This window comes from Micrasema longulum, unplaced genomic scaffold (assembly GCF_059751315.1).
Source record: "Micrasema longulum isolate JH-2025_06_02 unplaced genomic scaffold, ASM5975131v1 h1tg000261l, whole genome shotgun sequence".
Taxonomy (NCBI): Eukaryota; Metazoa; Arthropoda; class Insecta; order Trichoptera; family Brachycentridae; genus Micrasema; species Micrasema longulum.
In genome coordinates this window covers 1,592,748-1,614,875 of record NW_028277465.1, presented here as the reverse complement: position 1 = coordinate 1,614,875, position 22,128 = coordinate 1,592,748, and the positions used below count along the sequence as shown (strand labels likewise).

Here is a 22,128-nt window from a genome sequence, read left to right as displayed (position 1 = left end):
GAACTGCTTCCTAAACTTTTTGAAATAAGTTAATGGAGCGAAAAGCCTTTGACTATTTGGAAAATTCTGAAAATTTGGATACAGCCTAATAAGCTATGTCTGAGTGCTTTTAGAAGACCGACCACAGAAAAAATAATTTGAGTTTTATCAAAACGTGATAGAATATTCTTCTGAATCGTGCAAAAATCACTACTCTGGGGCCACAATCTATGAAGAAAATACGTAAATCCGTGTTAATGAAGAAAAGTCAGAAAGCATTTTACCCTTAGCCTTCTAAAATTTGACACTCAACTCATGCTCAACGCGAATTTAGTCATTCTTAAATCACTAGCCGTGTTTTGAAGTGATCTTGATATTTAATTCGAAACCAAAAAAAAAACAAAAAAAGAAAAATGACTTATTGTATCGCAAAAACTGCCCGTATAAAAGAAAAAAGACCTTTGATTGGTAATTAGGTACCTAGATACTTGTTTACGATTGAATTCTGAAACAAAGAATTATTCATATTCCTGAACGTCGGCTTACCTGCTATAAGCTTCAGCAAACGTTTTTCGTAAATAAGGACACACTTCATTTATTTTTGCCCTTTTTGAGCTATTTATCTATTCGTAATAAGGGTTAGTTTTTCGTTTTATCTCTTCTTGTGATTGGTTAGAGGCCTCGTCGTGCTCAAATCCAAATCGTGCAAAAATCACGACTGAAAAGAAAAATGCCTGATTGTGTAGTAAAATCGTGCAAAAACTGTCCGTATAAAAGAAAAAAGACTTTTCATTGATAAGTAGGTACCTAGATACTTGTGTATGTTTGAATTCCAACACTAAAAATTATGAATATTCAAATTATGAATTAAATTAGGTATCTGGGTACTTATTTATGGTTGAATTCAAAAACATCAATTAATTGTTTTAAAATATAAAATTCTTTTTCCAACTGTCAAACTCTGGTCTACTTACAAACAGTGGTGCATTTCTTGTAAGAATCTGTCTTTTTAAAATGTATCACAAGTCAGATAAAATTATTAGGGCATTACTAAAAATCCATTAAAAATAACTTAATATTTTGAAATTAAGAAACTGCAAGAAAATTATTCAATTTAGTATCCATTAAAAAAAATGTTGATTGTAAACATTAAAATAGAAACTTTTTTAAAATACAAAAAAAATTACATCTTGCAAATTTTTCAAAAATGCATTTTAGACGAATGCAACCCTGGAAAATTGATGAAAACAAATCCAACAAATGCTTGAAGATGGACATGTCAAAAGTCAGAATAATCGGCGCGTGTGCATGAGAAGATTTATGAATGTAGAGGAAGCGAGATCTGTCTGCAAAGATAGAGTGATGTGGCGTTCTATTCTATCTGCATACCCTTACGGGAAAACGGCGCGATGGTTTGTTGTTTGTTGTTGTAAAATAGACCGTATTTTATCTCGAGGTAGTAATCGTTCATTTGTTTTGTCCCAGCTCTAATTTTCTATAGTTGTATTTTATTTTATTCGTAGCTGTATAAAAAAGTATGAAATTGGTATATCGTACATAATGAACTCAACAAGTTCATAAATAAATAGATATATAATAAAACATTGGAAATGAGTATAAACACAACACTTAAACGAATAATAAAGAGCGTCTTTAGATTAAAATAAAATTACGTTGTTTTTTATGTATCAGTTTGTTTTTTAATTTAAAAACAACGAATATCAGCAACACATTGCCTTCTTCAGGGCTAATTATAAACTAACTAAATATTTATAAAACGTACATAGTGAAAGTTGAGTGGGTGTGACTAATAAATGTAGGACGGGGGTTTATGTGTGGGTTTAGGGAGAGGAAACATATTCAAAATAGGACTTTTGCTTAGATTTATTTGATCTATGTGATCTTCTTATCACTTTTAATTATTAATTTATATTATACGTATAACTTGTGAACTTCCTTTTTTGTTTGTGTGTAAAATTTCGATCCCATCTTTAAAGTTCAATGAATGATTATTTGTAAGGAAATGTTGAGAAAATTCCGAAAAATTACTATATTTAACCTCAGAGTAATAATGAGTCAACCCATAGAGAAGACCTGTCACTCTATTTCATAGAACGCGAGCAACGCTTGTGAGCAACAAATTGACGGCCATTTTGTTTTGATTGACAACATACGCATAACGGATATATCGTATGCTTTTGTCGCTGTACTTGGATTTGTTTGTAAATAACTTTGATATTTACGTTTTAATAAATAAAAATTGACTATGGTGAATTGCAGTATGTTTGGTTGCAGCAGTAGGAGCGTCAAAGGTGTTAAAATAGTCAGTTTTCACAGGTAATTGATTTTGAATATTTTCCCATGATTTACATTGATTTTTGGCATTTATTGTCTCTACACGTATGTTATGTTGCTTAAAACTTTCCTTATATCAACATATTTACTTCAGATACTATTTTTCTCAACTTAGGTGATAAATTTGAGAATTAAAGTATGTTTACTGTTGATAATGACAGTTGATTACGGGTAATATGTCGGGGCCGCACGAGGCATCTATATAAAGGTTAAGTTTTTATCAAATAGAGGTCGATTAAAATTTTACGCGAAAATAGCAACGTTAATCTTGAAATCGCATCTTAAATGACGTGTCCGAATTTCAAGCTGCTACGACTCGCCGTTTCGGAGATGTGACGTACTAACAAAAAAACTCAACACAGAATTTTGGTTCCATGGAGTTTTGATTTATATCTCTTAATGTAACATAAGTATATTGTGAATAAAATGAATAAATAAAATAAAAAAATAAACACAAGCGTGTATTTTCAGTTTTATAAAAAAATATACGCGAATTATAGAAAAATAAGTTGGAATAACCCTGCAATAATTAATACACAAGTACAAATTTAAAAGTATTTACAATGCAAATTAATGTCCATTTGGCAATTCTCGACCTGAGTACGGCCCATTGTTTTGCTGCGAACTGTAGCTAACTTAATACCCAATAGTCATAGAATGATTTTCCTACGTTTAGGCTCCTCTATAGCTATTCGTATTATTACTCTTGAGTATATAACATATCTTATTCAATTGATTTATTATGTTCCGCAATGTGATTCAAATATTAAAATACTTAGCCCGTTTTCATTTATTCTAGTAGGTACATAATATTGTATTACGCGTTGACATCAGTTGCGTCAAAATAGAATCAAGTCGGGGTAGAGTGGGATTCGAACTACCGACCATTGGTCCGTGAGTCCGAGACACTAGTTACAGGACCACAACCCGATTTAAAAATGGTTATCTAATATCAACTAAGGGCAGGGTTTACATTGTGGCTACTAACATTAGCATTTCAATAGAGTAACGTAAACAAATAGACACATTGTGATGAATAGCCGTTTTGGTTACACACGCCAACCAAAATTTAAATTATGATGAGTTTGAGGAATATATACGAGAACATAATATATAAACTGGGACAGTCACCAAACTAATAATTAATGTACGTATTCCCGATATTAATTATTGGGTATGGGACGTATTGCATTTATTTTAATCACGCAACTCGAGTCAAACTAAATTTATCATTGGTAATAATGGACTCCTGTCTTTCAATGTGTAACGTAACAAATAAAAAGCAACTCTATCAGGAATTATAAAAAGCTATTTTCTTTGGTTGATGAAACCACCATATGAATTTATGTAGTAGTTTTTAAATCCACATTATATTTAATATTCCCAACGGGGAAGTTCAGTTCTACTGGAAATTGGATTTTAAAAATGTTTTCGTAGACAGAGTAAAAGTTGAACGTATTTTTATCATAGTTAGACAATTTATAAAGCGTTATTTATATGAAAATCACCTCAAAGGTGCTGTACAGTAAATAAATATGCCAGCACGTCTTGCAGTTACAAAGCGCATGGACGATTGGGATTCTAGTTCCTTCTTTCTAATTTTGGTATATATTCTAATTATAACAGATAGAAGCTAGATTACAGCACGTTTTGCAGCTACAAAGCACATGAACGGTAAGTAATCTAGCCCCCATTTACATAATGTTGTAATGTTACATTAAATTTTAGTGTTTTAATGATATTTAATGAATATAAAATATAAAAAAAAACTCATTTTTAAAAATAGGCGATAGATTATAACAAGTCTTGCTAAGCGCATAAATTGTGGAAACTCTATATTCCGTTTACAAAATTTAGGTATTTTATGGTTGATAACATTTACATATTGAAGCAAGATTACCAATCACCTTGCCGCTACAAGGCGCATCGACGAGTGGAATTCAAGCATTAAAAATTATATCAATATTTAAAAAAAAAAACATTGAGCAAAGTAAATATGTGTCAAGTGTTTACGCTAAAAAGTAAACAATAAAAAAACTTAAAAAATAAATAAATAGTTATGCAGAAAGCAGCCAGAATTAAAAAAAAACTTAGCCCCTTTGTGAAAGATTGAATAATCAAATTTACACAACAGTTCAAATTTTTTGGACTTTGACAAATGATAAACAATGAATACATTAATATTATGTATCTTTTTTGGGTGATACCGTGTATGTTGGATTTGATCCGACGTTTCGGCTACCATTGCAGGAGCCATCTTCAGGGAAAACTGTGTGTTTTATAAAGAAATGTATGTGTTTATGTACTAGTAATTTGTACCATGTCACAGTCAGCAGTAGGCACATTTCTAGTTTTGTAGGAAAGAATAATTATGTTTATGTACTAGTAATTTGTACTGTGTCGCAGCCGGCAGTAGGCACATATCTTTTCGTTTTTGTCATACGTAGTGCTGGGAACCATGTTGAATTTAATTTAAGCCCGTCGTCATTGTTTATATTATCTGGATGTCTGTGTATTTCAATTGCCTCTTTTATTATTCGTGCACTTTAATTACCAGGTTTATGTAGAATTTTTGGTTCAAAGGGGAAAAAATGTCCTGTGTCTATAAAGTGTTCCGCTATTGCGGATTTGTCTGGATGCCCAAGTTTACACGCTCTTTTGTGTTCGTCAATTCTCTTCTTTACTGTGCGCCCTGTTTGACATTAACATAATTATTCTTTCCTACAAAACTAGAAATGTGCCTACTGCTGACTGTGACACGGTACAAATTACTAGTACATAAACACATACATTTCTTTATAAAACACACAGTTTTCCCTGAAGATGGCTCCTGCAATGGTAGCCGAAACGCCGGATCAAATCCAACATACACGGTATCACCCAAAAAAGATACATAATATTGATAACAGTGACCGTGAAAACCTTCGCAACTATTTAATGAATACATTAGTTTTTATATATTACATACAAGAATCTTATTATATATTTGACCAGTTTAAATGATTTTTAAAATACAGAAATATTTGTCTAGTGCTTTGGGTGTTTTGTGCCAATTGAGAAATGCCGTTTTTTTATCGACAGTTTTTATTATTAGTTTTGTGTATGAAAGCGGTCTGGCTGCTTTTAGCAGAACAAATAATTAACTAATATGTTACATTTTTTTCTTATGGGTTATGGTTTTCTTGAACTTTAACAATAATTGTGGCAGTATTTGTGGTAGTTGCCGAGATATTAATTAATTTAATGTAATTTGCAACCACTGAGCCGCGCTGGTTACATCAGGGCGAGTAAAAATAATGAAATTATTTGCTCCAATTTGTATCGTTTAGAATAGAATGGACATAAAAGTAAACAAATATCTATGTTCGTTACTTTTTTAAAGAACTGGCATGTTGTTGAAGGATTTATTTTACTAACAAATCGACCGTGGCAATATATAAAAAAGGAAATGGAATATAAACAGGCGGAAGGTAAAGTAAATATTGAAAACACTTTTTCCACATCCTAAAGGTATATTGACGGGTCGTGCTTCGTTTATTTTATCATTCCAGGTGTAAGATCGAAAGATTTTATCCAGAAAAGGACAGTTTGTTTACAAAATCTACTCGGGTACTTTAACAAAATAAATACTTATTGCTGAAATTGAAAAATGACACTTTTTCATTTTATCAACACTCGTTTAATTTCTATTTAATCGATTGAGATTTTCTGCTGAAATTTTTCGGTGGAACAGCATTTTAATTAAAATAATAAAAATACGTATACGTTGTGACCAACGTCGTCAAACCGGTGGGAGACTAAACAAATTAGTGATAATCATGATTTACAACCACTGCTTGCACTTGTATATAGCATATAAATTTGTTTAGTCTCCCACCAGTCTGACGATGTCAGGCACGACGAACCCTTGTATACTTGTAAAAGTTAATAAATAAAAGTGGAATGAAACCGTCTACGTATTTTAAATATTAAAATTATATTTAACTGAGTATTTCATGAAATAATAACTGGGGAAGTAATATTAATGGTATGATAATAAAATTTGTATAAAACCACTCACCGACTTATCTGTCTACCGGTTTCGAGACGTAACCCGTCTCTTTGTCAGGACAACAACAATACACCAACATGCAAATACCACTACACACCTTCACCATAGTAGATTTGCAAAACTATAAAATCGACATGCAGGATAGACACATGCTTCACTACGCCACCACCGAGGGTTAATGACTTATGAAGCTAATATTTCAAAAGGATTTACAATCGGAAAATGAGGAAAAAGGTAGGGGGAGGGTAGGGTGACCATTACAATGAAATATCGAATAATGGACTATATTGGAAAGTTACTTGATTATTAATTAATGGGACATTATTTTTCAAAGCCTTCTTTATGTAAAAAATCTCCATATTATTTACTGTCAGTCCTTTATTATTTATGTGTAAAACTTTAACACCGGTATCTTTATTAAATTCATGATTTGAGTCTATAATGTGGTTATTATTATTAGAGAAGTTATTATTACTAAGACATCTTATGTGTTCTTTAACACAAGTATCGAAATTTCTTGACGTTCTTCCAATGTAGACTGAAGAACAAGAATTGCAATTTAATTGGTAGACACCCGAATTATTAAATACATTATTTTTATCTTTATTATTTAGTAAAAATCTACCAATATTATTATTAGTATAGAAGGCAGGTTTGATATTACTAGGTAAAAATTTGGATGCATTAGCGGATACAGTATTTATATATAGAATTCGCCTCCATTTATTTTCATTATTTATATTGTTATCATTATTATTAATGGGATATAAAAATTGTTTAATAGACTTATTCTTAAGTTTTTTATTTAAAATAGTATTCACTAAATTTGTAGTGTATCCATTGTTTAAAGCAATTAGTTTTATAAGATTTAATTCACTATCAAAATTAAGTTTAGAAAGGGGAACATTTACTAGAGGATGTAACATTGAATGGAATGCGGAATGTTTTTGAGATAAAGGATGGTTGGATGAATTATCAATGACAATATCTGTGTAAGTTGGTTTTCGAAAGATATTAAATTCAATACGATTGTTAACATTTGTCAATGTTAAATCTAGGAAATTTAATTGATTATCTTTTTTATATAGATTATCTACCGGTTTCGAGTTACGTCTCGAAACCGGTAGACAGATAAGTCGGTGAGTGGTTTTATACAAATTTTATTAACATAATATTAAAATGTTGGACCACAAAGTTAATGCTTTGAATATTAATAATATTAATGGTGATCACATACGTTTTTTTAATAATTAAAATTAATCATTTAACGAATAACTCACAATTCTTTATAATTTCTAATGAATATTTATCGAATTGCGTTACAATTAATATTAAAATCAAACAATATTGTTTTTAAGCAATTATTTATATTTTTTTCTGCTAACTAGTTTTCAAGCTACAAAAACTGACTTATTAGCTAGCATTAGTTTTTTGGCAGCGTGGCTCGTTTCAAGTTCCAGTTTTATGAAACTGTTCCAGCTGATAACGAATCTACCGTTTTTTTTTATTTACAGCTGATTTTAGCTTGATGTAAGTTGACAACGCTGGCTGAGTTGCTAGAAAAATGGAGTCTATTACGTATTAAAACTGCTTTTATAACCGTTTATGAAGATGTATTAAGTCGAACTTAATTTTATTAGCTGGATCAGTGTTTTTCTTCTTTTTTACAACGTAACTGACATTGTTTTAAATATTCGAATCACTATCAGATTCAACACTACATCCATTTCAACATTTACAGTATTTTAATCGTTTAATTTTTTTTTCATATTTTGTTTTTCTTCTCTAAAACTGTCTGTTGCATTTCTGAAATTTAGAAGTGTAAGCAAATCTAGCGATGTCGATGATAATTATTACTTTTTTTTTCTTTTTTAACTCTTGGAGTGAAGATATATAAGGATCTGATGATGATATAATGAGCATATTTGATATATCCTCGTAAGTTATCCCATGGGTCGGCCTCGTGGTGTTATGGTCAGCGCGTTTGTCTAACATGCGAGAGGTCTTGGGTTCGATTTTCGACATGGTTGATATGAAATATTTATTTAAAAGGGTGTTTTCACACCAGAATATTTCCCTGTTATAAGTCCCTGGACTGGTACCTGAAGCGTAAGACTGATCATTTTACCTTTATGCACTATTATATGCGGAAGGGGAATGTTGTTGTTGTTATTCTTGAGGATTTTCTCGCAAAACTCCTACGAAATGTATCATGTTTTTATTTCTTGCCTCTTTCTTGCTTTTTCTTGCTTTTTCTAAAATTTCTCCGATTGATAACAAACCTAATTCTATGACTTCATGACCATAAACTTATACAATACATCGTGGAAATCTTTTAAAAATGAAGAAGAAAAATTCTATAATAACCAAGGATATAAATTAAAAACATTTTGGCTGTTTCTCAGGCATAAAGTGTTCTAAACCCTAATTCAAAATCCACTTAATATTTGTGTGTCACATCTGTATAGCATTAGCTGACTCGAGCCAACGTCAATACGTTACATATTTCAGTTTTTTAAATTGATCGCTGATATAAAAAAATCAGATAAAGGCTGCCTTGTTTTATTTTGATTTGTACCGGTTGTTTGAGGCAATAAATATTTAAGCTCCATTTGGTGTTCTAAGCTTTTCTTCTCTTTTTAAAAAAATATACTGGAAATATAATGACTTACAATTATTTTTTTATAAAATTCATTATTTGAAAAATGGCGCATTTATAATATAAAAGTAACGACTTTGGTGACAATTAGTGGGTATCTAAAATGTTTTTCGTTAATACCTGCTCTTGAGAACATATTTTTTTCCCTTTTACAATTTCATAAAACTCTTCTCTAGACATATACATAAGTATAAAGATGTATATACATATGTGTATCTAAAATACGCTTCTTCTATTTAATCTCCATTTAATAGGACTCATATTGACCATATCCAGTCTGTTCAACAATCTTTTCTAAGAAAAGTGGCACGGTTGCTCGGATTACAAAGGGGTTCCTTTTTTGAAATAGAGCATTCTCTTTATCTGTCTTCATTGGAGAAACGTAGAACTGAGTTGGACCTTATTGGCATTTTTAAAATCCTTAATGCCATAAGTGATGTCCTATATCTGTTGAAATCAATTTCTTTTCATGTTCCCACCATGTCATCAGAAGTCAAAATCTGCTACTGATTAAATCTTCTAAGATAAACTTTTATTTTTTATGACCCAAAGTCCAGAATGTGTAATCTACACACTTAGTAATCTAGTCAATTCATCACATGACTTAGAATTCTTTGGGATAGATCTTCTGGTTTTTCGTAGATCTCTTCGCGACTAAAACAGTGTGAGATGAAGTTCGATTGACATGGTTTAGCTCAAAGTCTTATGTCTTTCGTTTTTATGAATATATTGTACACCATTATTGTATTGCCCTTATTTGTCTTTGCTACATAGTTTTATGTTATTTGTGTACAGTTTCTTGTATTCATGTTTCTTCATGCAACTGTTATAATTAACTAAGGCCGTAAATATAATAAATAAAATATTAAAAAAATTAAATAAAATAAAATAAAAAAATAAAAAATAAAAAATGAATGAAATGAATAAATGGAATAAAATGAATAAAATGAATAAAATGAATAAAATGAATAAAATGAATAAAATGAATAAAATGAATAAAATGAATAAAATGAATAAAATGAATAAAATGAATAAAATGAATAAAATGAATAAAATGAATAAAATGAATAAAATGAATAAAATGAATAAAATGAATAAAATGAATAAAATGAATAAAATGAATAAAATGAATAAAATGAATAAAATGAATAAAATGAATAAAATGAATAAAATGAATAAAATGAATAAAATGAATAAAATGAATAAAATGAATAAAATGAATAAAATGAATAAAATGAATAAAATGAATAAAATGAATAAAATGAATAAAATGAATAAAATGAATAAAATGAATAAAATGAATAAACTGAATAAAATGAATAAAATTAATAAAATGAATAAAATGAATAAAATTAATAAAATTAATAAAATTAATAAAATTAATAAAATTAATAAAATTAATAAAATTAATAAAATGAATAAAATTAATAAAATGAATAAAATTAATGAAATTAATAAAATGAAATAAATAAATAAAATAAAATAAAGTTGGACGGTAAAAATAAATAAACTGAGAAAAAATTCATTAACTAAGATTTGATGAAAAATATGTGTGAAAATAAGATCGAATTGTTTACTAAAACAGAAAATATCTCAAAAAGATGGGTGAAGTTGGATATATTTTTAAGAAATATTTCTGCAAAACAACATATCTGTAGCAGGGGGCGGAAGTGTACTATAAGTCAACCGAAATATTTAATTTTTTTAAAGGCGGTAGAAAAAAATGCCTAGACTTATTTTGAATATTTCTTTATAAATATCTGTATTTTTTTTAAAATACATCACCTGCTTTGTAATTCAATAAAAAATTCTAAAAATATATAATCGGCATAAAAAAAAAACAGGAGATTCGTCCCAGCCCGCCAACACATGATACACGCTTCTGCTCACGTTTGCATTACGACTGAAGCAACGAGTCAAAGCGAGATTTCACGGTTTTTTCTCCTTCACTCCATGACCGCCATTTTTTATTTTCAAAACGCATTTTAATACACATAATAAAGAAATATTTTATTCTGATTTATTTATTTTGTAGGTGCATAAAATATGTATTTGTCTGTTCGTTTTGAATCAACATTCGCGTATTGTATTACGTACCTTGTTTGATTGTTGACATTTTATCGTATTTACTGCATTAAAGAATAAGGTTTTGAAATTTACCTTTCCAATCGCTCGGAAAATTTTATGTTCGACTATGACGTCGCAGTGAAGTTATGATGTCCTTAACTTCCGAGTGTAATTGCGGCCCAGGACCCTATTTTATTAAACTACTCATATTCCAGTAAGTACAAGGACAATGTATTTAATTTTCTCTCTATTGAGATCATATTATTATTAATCCAGATATCAAATGAAAGCTAGATTCGCGGGCGCAACGAGCAGCATAATGGAATTTAATTCGCATAAGATTGACGTCCTTTGTATGAAAAGAAAAGAGGAATATCCAGAGCTGGTAAAGGAGGCTTAATTGGATGGCGTTATGCAACAATGTGTCAAGCCACAAAACGAAAAAATCATTATCCAAGGGTGATATTTTTATTTAAATAAAAAAATTGTTTGATTAGTTTTAGCTTATAAACTCTTTTTAATACCTCGATGTATTAACCAAAAACCATGCTGCGAGACTCAAAACAATGTAAGATACCTTAACGCATTGTTGCGAATGATGGTCAATATGTGGCTGACTTGTTAACAATATTGCAAAAATATGTTTACCCTGTAAAAAACGCTTTGTTTTTCAAAATCACCGACTTGTTTCGTTTAATATTACAAACTGCAAGTATTTCTTTTTAATTTGGGGATTCATATTAGAAGTAAATCTCACGGCAATTTTATCGCATGGTTAAGAACATAATATTTTTTTAAACTCAAAATAAACCATTCCAATAAAGTATATATGTATATAAAACACGAGAGTCCACATTTAACTGTTTTGAAATTAAAAATACAAAAAATGTTGCAAAAAGCTATTTTATACGTGAATAAAACATCGAAATCCACTTTTGTCGTAAAAATGTTTTTTTAGTTGAAATAAATATCTGATGTTTACTTTGTTTTAATGAAAAAACATCAGTAGTAGCTACGCTATTTTAATATGTACTTTTGTTAGCAAAAAAACATGTTTTACACTGCAAGTTATTTATGAGTTGAAATTATCTTATTTGGTTAAGTTTATAATGTTTTAGAAATCGCAATCACAATCACAAAATCTTGTGCCCTGAACATTTCATTTAATGTTACTCCCGTGATCTATCCTTTAACTCTAAGGTACTGATCTACAATTGATAATTTTACATTTACAAAAACATAAAAATACGTTTTTGCATTTAATGTTTTTACAAAGTTTTAAAGATGTTATCGCACTTTTTTGTTAAATTAAAAAAAAATTGTAAAAATTTTATCGTTTTTTTTGAGAACAGAATAGAAATGACGTATTTTTTATTTATTAAACTTAATAGCCAAGATAAATAATTAATCATATTTTTGAAAAGTGTGCCTAATTAACATCTTAAACATAAATTATCATGGTTTGAAGTTGGTGTGGCTTAACACATAATCGCATAACACCATACAATTATAAAAAGGTCATTCACTACATCCTTACTTTGTGAACTAACGTTTTCTCTAATATTGGACATAAAAGCCTTAAATAAAAATGAACTACAATTTGGGTATTTGCGTCTCAAAAATAAAATCACGATTCGACAAATTATTAAAAATAAACAGATACAGCCTTCTCACTGAAATTCATCATCATTCTCCTTTCCATACCCCGTGGTGAGAGCACTGCATTAGTAAACCAAATGCAACGTAGTTCGATCATCTGTTACATGATAGTAAGGTGATCAGTCCAGAAATGAAGAAATGCCGCAGTTCAAAAAACCTTTTGAATGGGTTTCATTATTTTTCCTTTTATATGTTCTGTTCGTGTTTACCTTCTTTAAATAAAAATAAATACAAGAAATCAATATTTTACGTCCACTCTGCCAGTTAAATTTTCAGTCTCACCCCCAACCCCACAATCTCACCGAAATTATTGTATTTTTATTGATAGGTGGGACATAAAATTTGTGCTTTTTATTTGTATCTTGCTTGCGATTGCGACCCCTCAAGCAAGGCTTTTGACGACCCACCGGTTAAAAAATACTGTAAAAATACAAAATGTATTTCTTGGAGTTATACGATTACATGTATAAAGGTTACAGGATATAAATAATGGATGTAATTCTTTATGTTTTTTAAACTAATATGACGTCTGACGGCAGTTCACATAATTTACTTTTCTGCTTAATAAAATCCGACACAAAGGGGAATTCTCCTAATAACCAATTATTTGCAGCTTACCATATTTTATTAACATCAAAAGTCATTATAATAATAAAAATACCTATATAGTTTTATTTTACTTTTATTGACGTTTTTTTTTAAAACTGTTTTACCAGTGACCGGGTTTTGCCGTGACCGACGTCCTCAGACTGGTGGGAGACTAAAAAAATCATAAAATTATATATTTGACACCAGTTTTTATTATATAAATTCAAACAAAACTTATATTCTTCTTCTTGTTATTATCTTATACTTGAATGATTTTAATTTAAATTCTTTTATTTCCATAATTATATAAAATTATGATTTCCAACCCCTGCTTGCACTTGTATTTAACATAAAAATGGTCTCCCACCAGTCTGACGATGCCGGTCACGACAAAACCCGGTCACTGGTAAAAAAAATAGTAAATAAAAGTGGAATAAAACTACATACGTATTTTTATTATTATAATTAAGTCAGTAGAAAAACTTATTATGTCAGTAGAAAAACTCGATATCTCAAAAGTAATGTTTAATGTATCATTTTTATTATGAAAAAATACGTACGCCTAAGTAAATTTACAAAATATTTAGTTTAAAACTTCAGTCCATCCAGCGAGTCAGTACGCCTCTATCGGCCGAAATTATTACTATTAAATTACACGAGCTTGCGCAGCCAAATATACCTTTTTTTTATTTACGTTAGACAAATTACACGTGTGATTACTGTTGAATCTTACAGCTTTCCTAAATGCAATTTAATTTTTCAACACTTCTTCATAAGGGCTATTATTCTTTCAAATAAAACTGTTTGACTTAAGACAATGCAAGGGAGGTAGCATTATACGCACCGGTTATATGTGAGTGAGAGAGAACGAATATATTATGCCTAACAAGATAGTGAGATTATAAAAATACTTGACAAGTCCGATTCGGTTGTTTGAAAGTGAATTTATTGTAAAATAAATAATATTACACACAGACATTTTAATCCTTAATATCAGCGTATCTGTAAAAATCCTTTAGTGAGTTTTGAAGAACGAATATTCGCTAAACAAATACAAAATATACATGAGTTAACATGTTTTTATGCAGACGACGACAGTTCAATTGTAGGTTATTCTTCAGTACCTATTTGAACTATAAAAATTATGGTTTATTTATGATTAAAACGTTACTAGTGAATTAATATAGTGAATAGTGTTAGGAGTAAATATATGCAAAGAATTATAAAAAGTATAATTTTAATCGTTAAGTCAATATTAACGTGATATAAAAATAGATGAACAAATGATTCTTAAAATGCAATTTATATTTCGTTTAAGGAACTATAGTACTTGGCGAGGAATACTTTGAAAAAAAAATAGTTTTTACAATTATTCACTAGGCAATAGTGTTTTATTTCAAGTTACAATAGTCGCAGGTAAGAAATGATATATGGGTACGCTAATGAATAATACAATTTTATAAATCTTTATTTGACGACTGCGTTAGTACATGAAATAGCCGTGCGGATGAGTAGGTTTGGGTTCGAGTCCCCGCGGGTTCTTGTTTTTTGCAATTACGTTTTTTTTAATTCTTTTTTTTACTTATCAAATGTGTCTGTTTAATTAAAAAATATTTAAACTTAAATTATAAGCCGTTAGCGCCATTTATTATGATTTATAAAATATAATAAAGACATTTTTTTGGATGATCCATACAACTTTTATGGAAATTTTATCAGAATTTTTGCAGCTTACTAATTTAAAAACTCACCGCTCGCTACTGACATAAAGGCGCAATTTAATAAAATAGTTCAACAAGAAAAACAAATACAGGGGACAAAGGGTGGATGTTAGTTAAATACTGGAAATATAGCGATAGTATAGATGAAAACCATTTTGCATCACATAAAGTAGTACAGGCTTCATACATTAAGCAGGTTCCTAAATTTGAAAGAATGCCCGAAAAGATTGAAAAGATAAAAAAGTTATATCTCAAAACTTTTTTTTTTTATTCACCTTTGTATTCTGTACACTTTATATGTAATAATTGACATGGCGTGAGAGTACATTGATGAAAATGTCTTCATAAATCTTTCACGGAAACCCGATTCCTGTGCTCTATATTTTAGATTGCATAGAAAATAATACAACCTTAATAAATGGCCGGCTAAGGTCGTTTTTGTAATATACAGTTGTATCAAATGTCATTTTATTGTAGGTTTAATATAACATATATGTCTTAGGCTGGATCCCTTTCCTGTGGAATTTGAAAAGGGGTTCCCTTTATAATATAAGTTCGCTGACTGTGGAAGTATTTAACCTTTTATAATATAATATATGTGTATAAAGGTGATGGAAGAAATTTAGACAACAAGGGGAATATAAAAGCAAAATGTGCGCACAAATACTAATTACAATTCACAAATGCGAATTATTAAAGTGTTTAGTCAGTATGTGAGGTTTTAAATTGAAAATAATGGTAATTTTGTAATGGAATACAAATAATCGTTACATTACATTATTCAATTTTTCTAATTTACATTTTTGATGTAGGAAAAAATAAAATTGTTTATTTATTTAACACTTTATTAAAAGGCCTAAAGGCAATTTTTTCCTACCCACTCAAACCGTTCAGTTTGAGAATATTACAAATACGTGGACATATTGAATCTTACAATTTTAAACAAAAATTAAAAACAAAGATTGACAAAATAAAAAATATTTAAAATATCAACACTATACTATGAAGAGAGGAAAGGGGATGGGAAGGAAAAAAGAAAGATAAAGGAACAATTTAAATATTTAGATAGTGACATTTCAATGTTGATTTAAATGTAAATAAAGGGGGGGCGTTTCTAACATTAGTGGGTAGATTATTACACAATCGAGCGGCCATTACTGTGAAAGAGGAGGCAAGTAAATTAGAGCGATGACAGGTTATTTAAAGGGTTCTCTCGTTACTATAACGAAGAGATAGTCCGTGTTGTGAAAGAGGTTGGAAGAACTGCCTTCAGAAATCCGCTATTAAACTTCATCGAGTAACATTTTTCCAACATGTAAAACTCGATTTGTTATTTAATTTTTCGTTCTAGTTTTTATGTCCTTTATTATAATCTCTTTAAATTAATGGTTTTAAAATATTTTAGGTCCATATTTATTCACTATATAATTGTTAGATAATTTTTTTTTATTTTCATATTCCAATCTTAATAAGAATCCGTGAACAACTGTGACAATTAAATAACGATACTGCGCACATTCCATCGCGCAGCCGAAAAATATCTTCTTATTAGAACTGAGTTAGTTGGTGGCAATCGGAGGCGAGAGAGTAATGGATTGAAGTTCGTCTCCTGGTATTCTTTTTAAGTGTATTTCATCGCCTTCAAAGTACTCCTCTATCGATACAATACACTAATGCCAACGTTTTATCCATTTCTCGAAACAACAAAAGATTTTCGGAAAGGCCTTTAAAGCGCGCAGCGATTCGGTTTTATATCTTGAATCGTGTCAAAACGGCGTCTTTGGAGCAGGCTAAATGAATAGCTAAAAGTCATACGGTGATAAATTAGGCAAATACGACGGTTATGGAACAATATGAGTTGAATATTTGGCGCAATGGTCTTAAAGTACCAATGCAGGTTGAGATGGTGTATTATCGTGGTGCAAAAACCAAGAATTATATGTCCATAATTTTGGCAAAAAGCTTCACATAAACTCTGCATAACGCTCAAATAATATTCCTTGTTAACAGTTTGGCCCGGCTGTTGATCGAAGAACACTTTCAACATGGTCTTGATTTTTGGACGACTTTGACTCCCCTTCGCCCGGTATTCGCTTGATTGGTCGGTTGCTTCCGAATCGTATGTATAAATCCAAGTCTTTTCTCAAGTTATTGTGCATTTTATCCTATGCTGATATTCAGAAATTATTGTTTAACAGATTTCAACGCGACGCTGTTTTTCAAAAAAAAAATAGCTTTGTCGGCAACAAACGAGATTTCATTCTTATCAGGCAAAAACATCCATGAAAATGGTCTGAACTGATCCAAATAAAATATTAACAGTATCAGTAAGGTCTTTATTTGTCAATCAAAGATGTTTGATTACCATTTTTTTTTATTTCCTTGACGTGTTGTTCATCAGTAGATGGTAATGGTCGTCCTAGGCAATTTTTGTCTTTAACGTGTTCCCTGCCGGTTTTAAATTGTTTATACCACTTATAAACAATTTTTTTGTGACATAATCTGGTCACCAAAGGTGTTTTGCATCATTCTCAATATTTTTGGAGTAAAAAATTCACTCCGCAAAAAAATTTAATGAAACTTCTTTTCTCAACAAAATCAGACATTGTAAAACTCACGAAATTTACTTTATGCTGTTCACAAAATACGTTTGTAACTATTGGACAAATGCAGATAGTGATATGAAATTTGACACAGTGACAGTACTACCAACCTACAAAAAAATTGATTGAAGAAAATTTGCTAGAATCGCAGAGCCCGCATTTTAAATTTAAATTTTCACCTTATCTTTTAATCACAGAAGTTTACGTGGAGCGTCCAAATCAGTTTTTATTTAAATGCACGTATAGATATTAAATATCTTAGAAAAATATTTTACCACAATATTCATAAGTATCTCTCAGCAGCCAGGTTTCTTGGTTACCGCCCACAGGACCCGAGTATTTGAAAACCGCCCATTAAAATTTATATTGAATTTCAGGAACTCAAGTATTCCTGATAATGCCCATTATATTTTATGTTCACCTCTTTTCCGTACGTTCGCGCATTTGAGAGCCTAGAATTGAATTCTAAAATTAGCAATGCATTCAATCGTATATGAAATTGAAGACATTTAATATAAATCCCAGATATACTTACTTCAAAGTTTTATTAAAAATCGGATAATACCAGTTTTTTTATTAATGATGGTTTTCAAATCTACGAGAAGTTGGATACAAAAATGTTTTTTTACACGCGGTAAAAAATAGAGCATTAAATTGTACTGCGAATCTTGTTGAAAATGTACGAAAAAATAATAATAACAAACTACTTCGAACAACTTCACTAGTTCATATAAATCAACCAATGATTAGAGAGTTGTAGAAGAATTTCCGGTTTACGGTAATTTAACGGATCAATCTGAAGAACCGACTGATAAGAAGCGAAATAGAATTTGAGACGTCACACGCGCAGTAGTTTCATAAACACAAAACTTTAAAAATATGATAAGACACATAATTTATTTTTTTAAATAAATCTTCGCTGAGTTTAATAGTTCTAAGTTAAAAAAATACTGAACTCTCTCATAGTAATCAGGAAAATCTTAACCTTAGCACATCTATAAAAATACCTTTATTATTCAGGTTTATAAAATTACCATTTGTTAAAAGTATCAAAATATTTATCTAACTGGTAAACATCATTATAATTTATTTGTTAAAAATATAATGTCTTGAACGCTCATATCGAAACCGAGGAAAATTATTAGATTGACGGGTTTTTTTTACATTATATTTAATGAGGCTATTAAAAAAAACATACCTAAAAAATACCTACAGTTTGAAGATATTCGTCCATTCACTTCCACATGCATATAACTTCAATTACAAAATGACACATTTGACATTTAAGTGATTTTTTTTAATAGTACGAAATAAGTCACTACGTCTTTTGTCAATTGTCAATATTTATGTTCGTACTGTTTGTTTACTCAATAAAATAAAATAAAATAAAATAAAATAAAATAAAATAAAATAAAATAAAATAAAATAAAATAAAATAAAAGAAAATAAAATAAAATAAAATAAAATAAAATAAAATAAAATAAAATAAAATAATATAAAATAAAATAAAATAAAATAAAATAAAATAAAATAAAATAAAATAAAATAAATAAACAAGTTTTTTGCGTGTACTTATAGAATATTGTTAGTTAAAATATATTTGTAAAGGTTGGGAAGGGATCATTAAAAACATGTCGATCTTGCCATTTCAGCAGAACAAGTTATATCCCCAACACGCGCTTAATTTCTGAGGTAAATTCAGAAGTAGATTTCTGAAAATTCATCAGCTGTTTGTTTTTTTTCAAAACAGATCCTGATGTATCAAAAAAGTTTCTATCATATTTTATTTTATATGAATTTATTATACAGAAAGCACTTATTATCATCTACATTATTCCTTTTCCATAGGACACTTAATTGGTACACCAATCATTTGATCATTTTTGATACATGGAAGTAAAATGATATGTATTACGCTTCAGACTGACGTCCAGGGACCGTAAAATAATTCAATTTAAAAATGCTTTTTTTGTATCGAAGAAGCACTCGAAGTAAAATACATTTTTTTTTAAAGTTGTTTCCTTTTCATAAAATTTTAAACTAACGTATTTTTCAATTATTTATTTTTTTATTATACATACGACCTAAGCTTATTACAACAGTTACATAAAGAAACATACGTACTTGAAACTGAACAAAAATAACATAAAACTATGTAACGAAAACAAACAAGGGCAATTAAATAATGGTGTACAATATATTCATCAACTGTCAAACTACTTGAAAGTACATAACGTATTCAAATCGCTCTGTCTTTATTCCTAAAATAAACAAACATATCGACATAAAAAGGTTACTAGTGCTAGTGCCAGTAAAAAGGTGTGCACTGAGAAGTTGAATGGTGTATATTTCTGTTTATAAAAGTGCTCAAAAAGTGTAATAATAGATTAAATAAGATTCGTTACTAGTACTTTAAACTTAAAACCTACCTACGACGCTACTCCGTTCGCTGCGCAAAAAGGTACCTGTGCTGTGAATGACTATGATACGCACATAGTGCAAACATAGCGACTGATTTACCAGGGGAGCCAAACCTTTTTAATTTTTTACTTTTTAAGATAATATTTATTTAAATTATTTTCTTTAAAACAAAACCATGGATATTCTACTATTCATCACAAACGCCAAGGACACAGTAGCCGCGATCCACAAAATTATGTGTGACCCGTCAAACAAATTCACCAAAGAACAAATTAACAAAATCACTCCGCTAACGAACGAACTGCTTGGTTCAGTCGCTAGTATGTCAACAGCTGCAGCGATGAAAACAACTGGTCTTGAAGGCGAACTTAAAGTTTACAAAGCCATGTATGAAAAAATGTCCGCACAGCAAAATACCTTCACTAGTATGTGTGAAGCAATATCGGAAGTCGACGAACGAAAAGAGAGGTCGAGGAATCTAATTATATGTAACGTACCGGAAAGTACAAAGCCAACGGAAGTCAGTAGATTGATGGATGATGAAGCTATTGTATCACAAATTATCTCAGATATTGATGAAAAAGCAAAAACACTTATTATCAAAACATTCAGGATCGGGAGAAAACTAGATAACAAACCGAGGTCTATAAAAATACAATTTGACAGTACGGAAATATCAAGAACTGTCTTTAGCAAACGCCGTTTCCTGAAAAATAATTTTAAAATTTTTCAAGATTCCACACCTACGCAACAAAAATTTCTTCAAAACCTTCGAAAAGAACTTGAAACCCGAAATGAAAAAGGTGAAAACCTTACGATTAAATATGTTAACTCCATCCCTAAAATAGTACCTAACTTTCAAAAAAACTGAAGAGCTGCAGCATAAGAACATATTATCAAAACACCCGTGGAATTCGTACTAAAATCAATGACCTTAGAGCTCTTTTACCATCATACAAATATGACGTATTTGTATTTACAGAAACTTGGTTAAACCCGTCTTTTAAATCTACAGAGCTAGGTTTCACCAATCACAAAATCTACCGCTGTGACAGATCTTCAAAATCAAGTGATAAAGCACGTGGAGGAGGAGTACTAATAGCTGTTAACAAAGACATTACATCTAAAATTATTAAAACAAATAACACGAATCTAGAACAAATTTTCATAAAAATTGAAACCTCCGCTGAAAACATAATTCTAGGAGCAATATACATTCCGCCACTCTCAGATGTAGAATTGTATAGGCGCCACAATGAAGATGTTGAATTTCTCTCTTTAAAATACAACACCTCAAAAATATTTCTAATTGGAGACTACAACCTTCCAAATCTGATTTTTAAATCTAGTGACAATGGGGTTATCAATAATGGAAGTGAAAATGACTGTGCAAGAGAATTACTGGACATGGTGAACTTTCTTAATTTATTCCAACATAATTTTATTTATAACATTAATGGACGTCTTCTAGATTTAGTTTTCTCAAATTGTCCTACAATGCTTGTTGAAAAATCGAATGAACCACTTTTACCCGTGGATAATCATCATCCTCCTTTACATTTTAAACTTAAAATCAACCCTTATAAACCTAAACTACATGAAACAAGTCTCAACTATAAATCAGCAGATTTTAAATCTATAAAAGAGCAATTAGAAATTACAGATTGGTCGTTTTTATTTGATAAAAATATTGAGCAGTCAATCACTAACTTGTACAAAATCTTTTTTAACCTTATTAATTTACATGTACCATCTTTTATACCTAAGATCAGAACTTACCCAGCATGGTTTTCAAAAGAACTTGTAGATTTGTTGAAAACAAAGAGGTATCTACACAAAAAGTATAAACAAACAAAGTGCATCGTTGACTATATTGAATTTGGAAATACTAGAAAGAAATCAAAAGAATTATCAAAATTGTGTTATGCAGCTCACATAACTTTTTTAGAAAATACCGCTCTGAAATCAAAAAATTTGTGGAAATTTGTAAATAAACTTAATAAAGACAGTACTGACATTCCTCCA

General features: G+C 29.8%; 1 protein-coding gene across 3 annotated transcripts in view; it reads left to right on the top strand.

The window, feature by feature from the left end:
* Window positions 1–22,128, top strand: part of LOC148283110 (allatostatin-A receptor-like) — a 243,971-nt gene that overhangs the window by 27,317 nt on the left and 194,526 nt on the right. For 2 of the 3 annotated variants that reach the window (XM_088223993.1, XM_088223994.1), the window contains exon 2: window positions 17,090–17,198. The exons of the other annotated variant lie outside the window; for it this stretch is intronic. The gene's annotated coding sequence lies outside the window, so the exon portion shown is untranslated. The remainder of the gene's footprint in view (window positions 1–17,089; window positions 17,199–22,128) is intronic. 3 annotated transcript variants of the gene reach the window in all.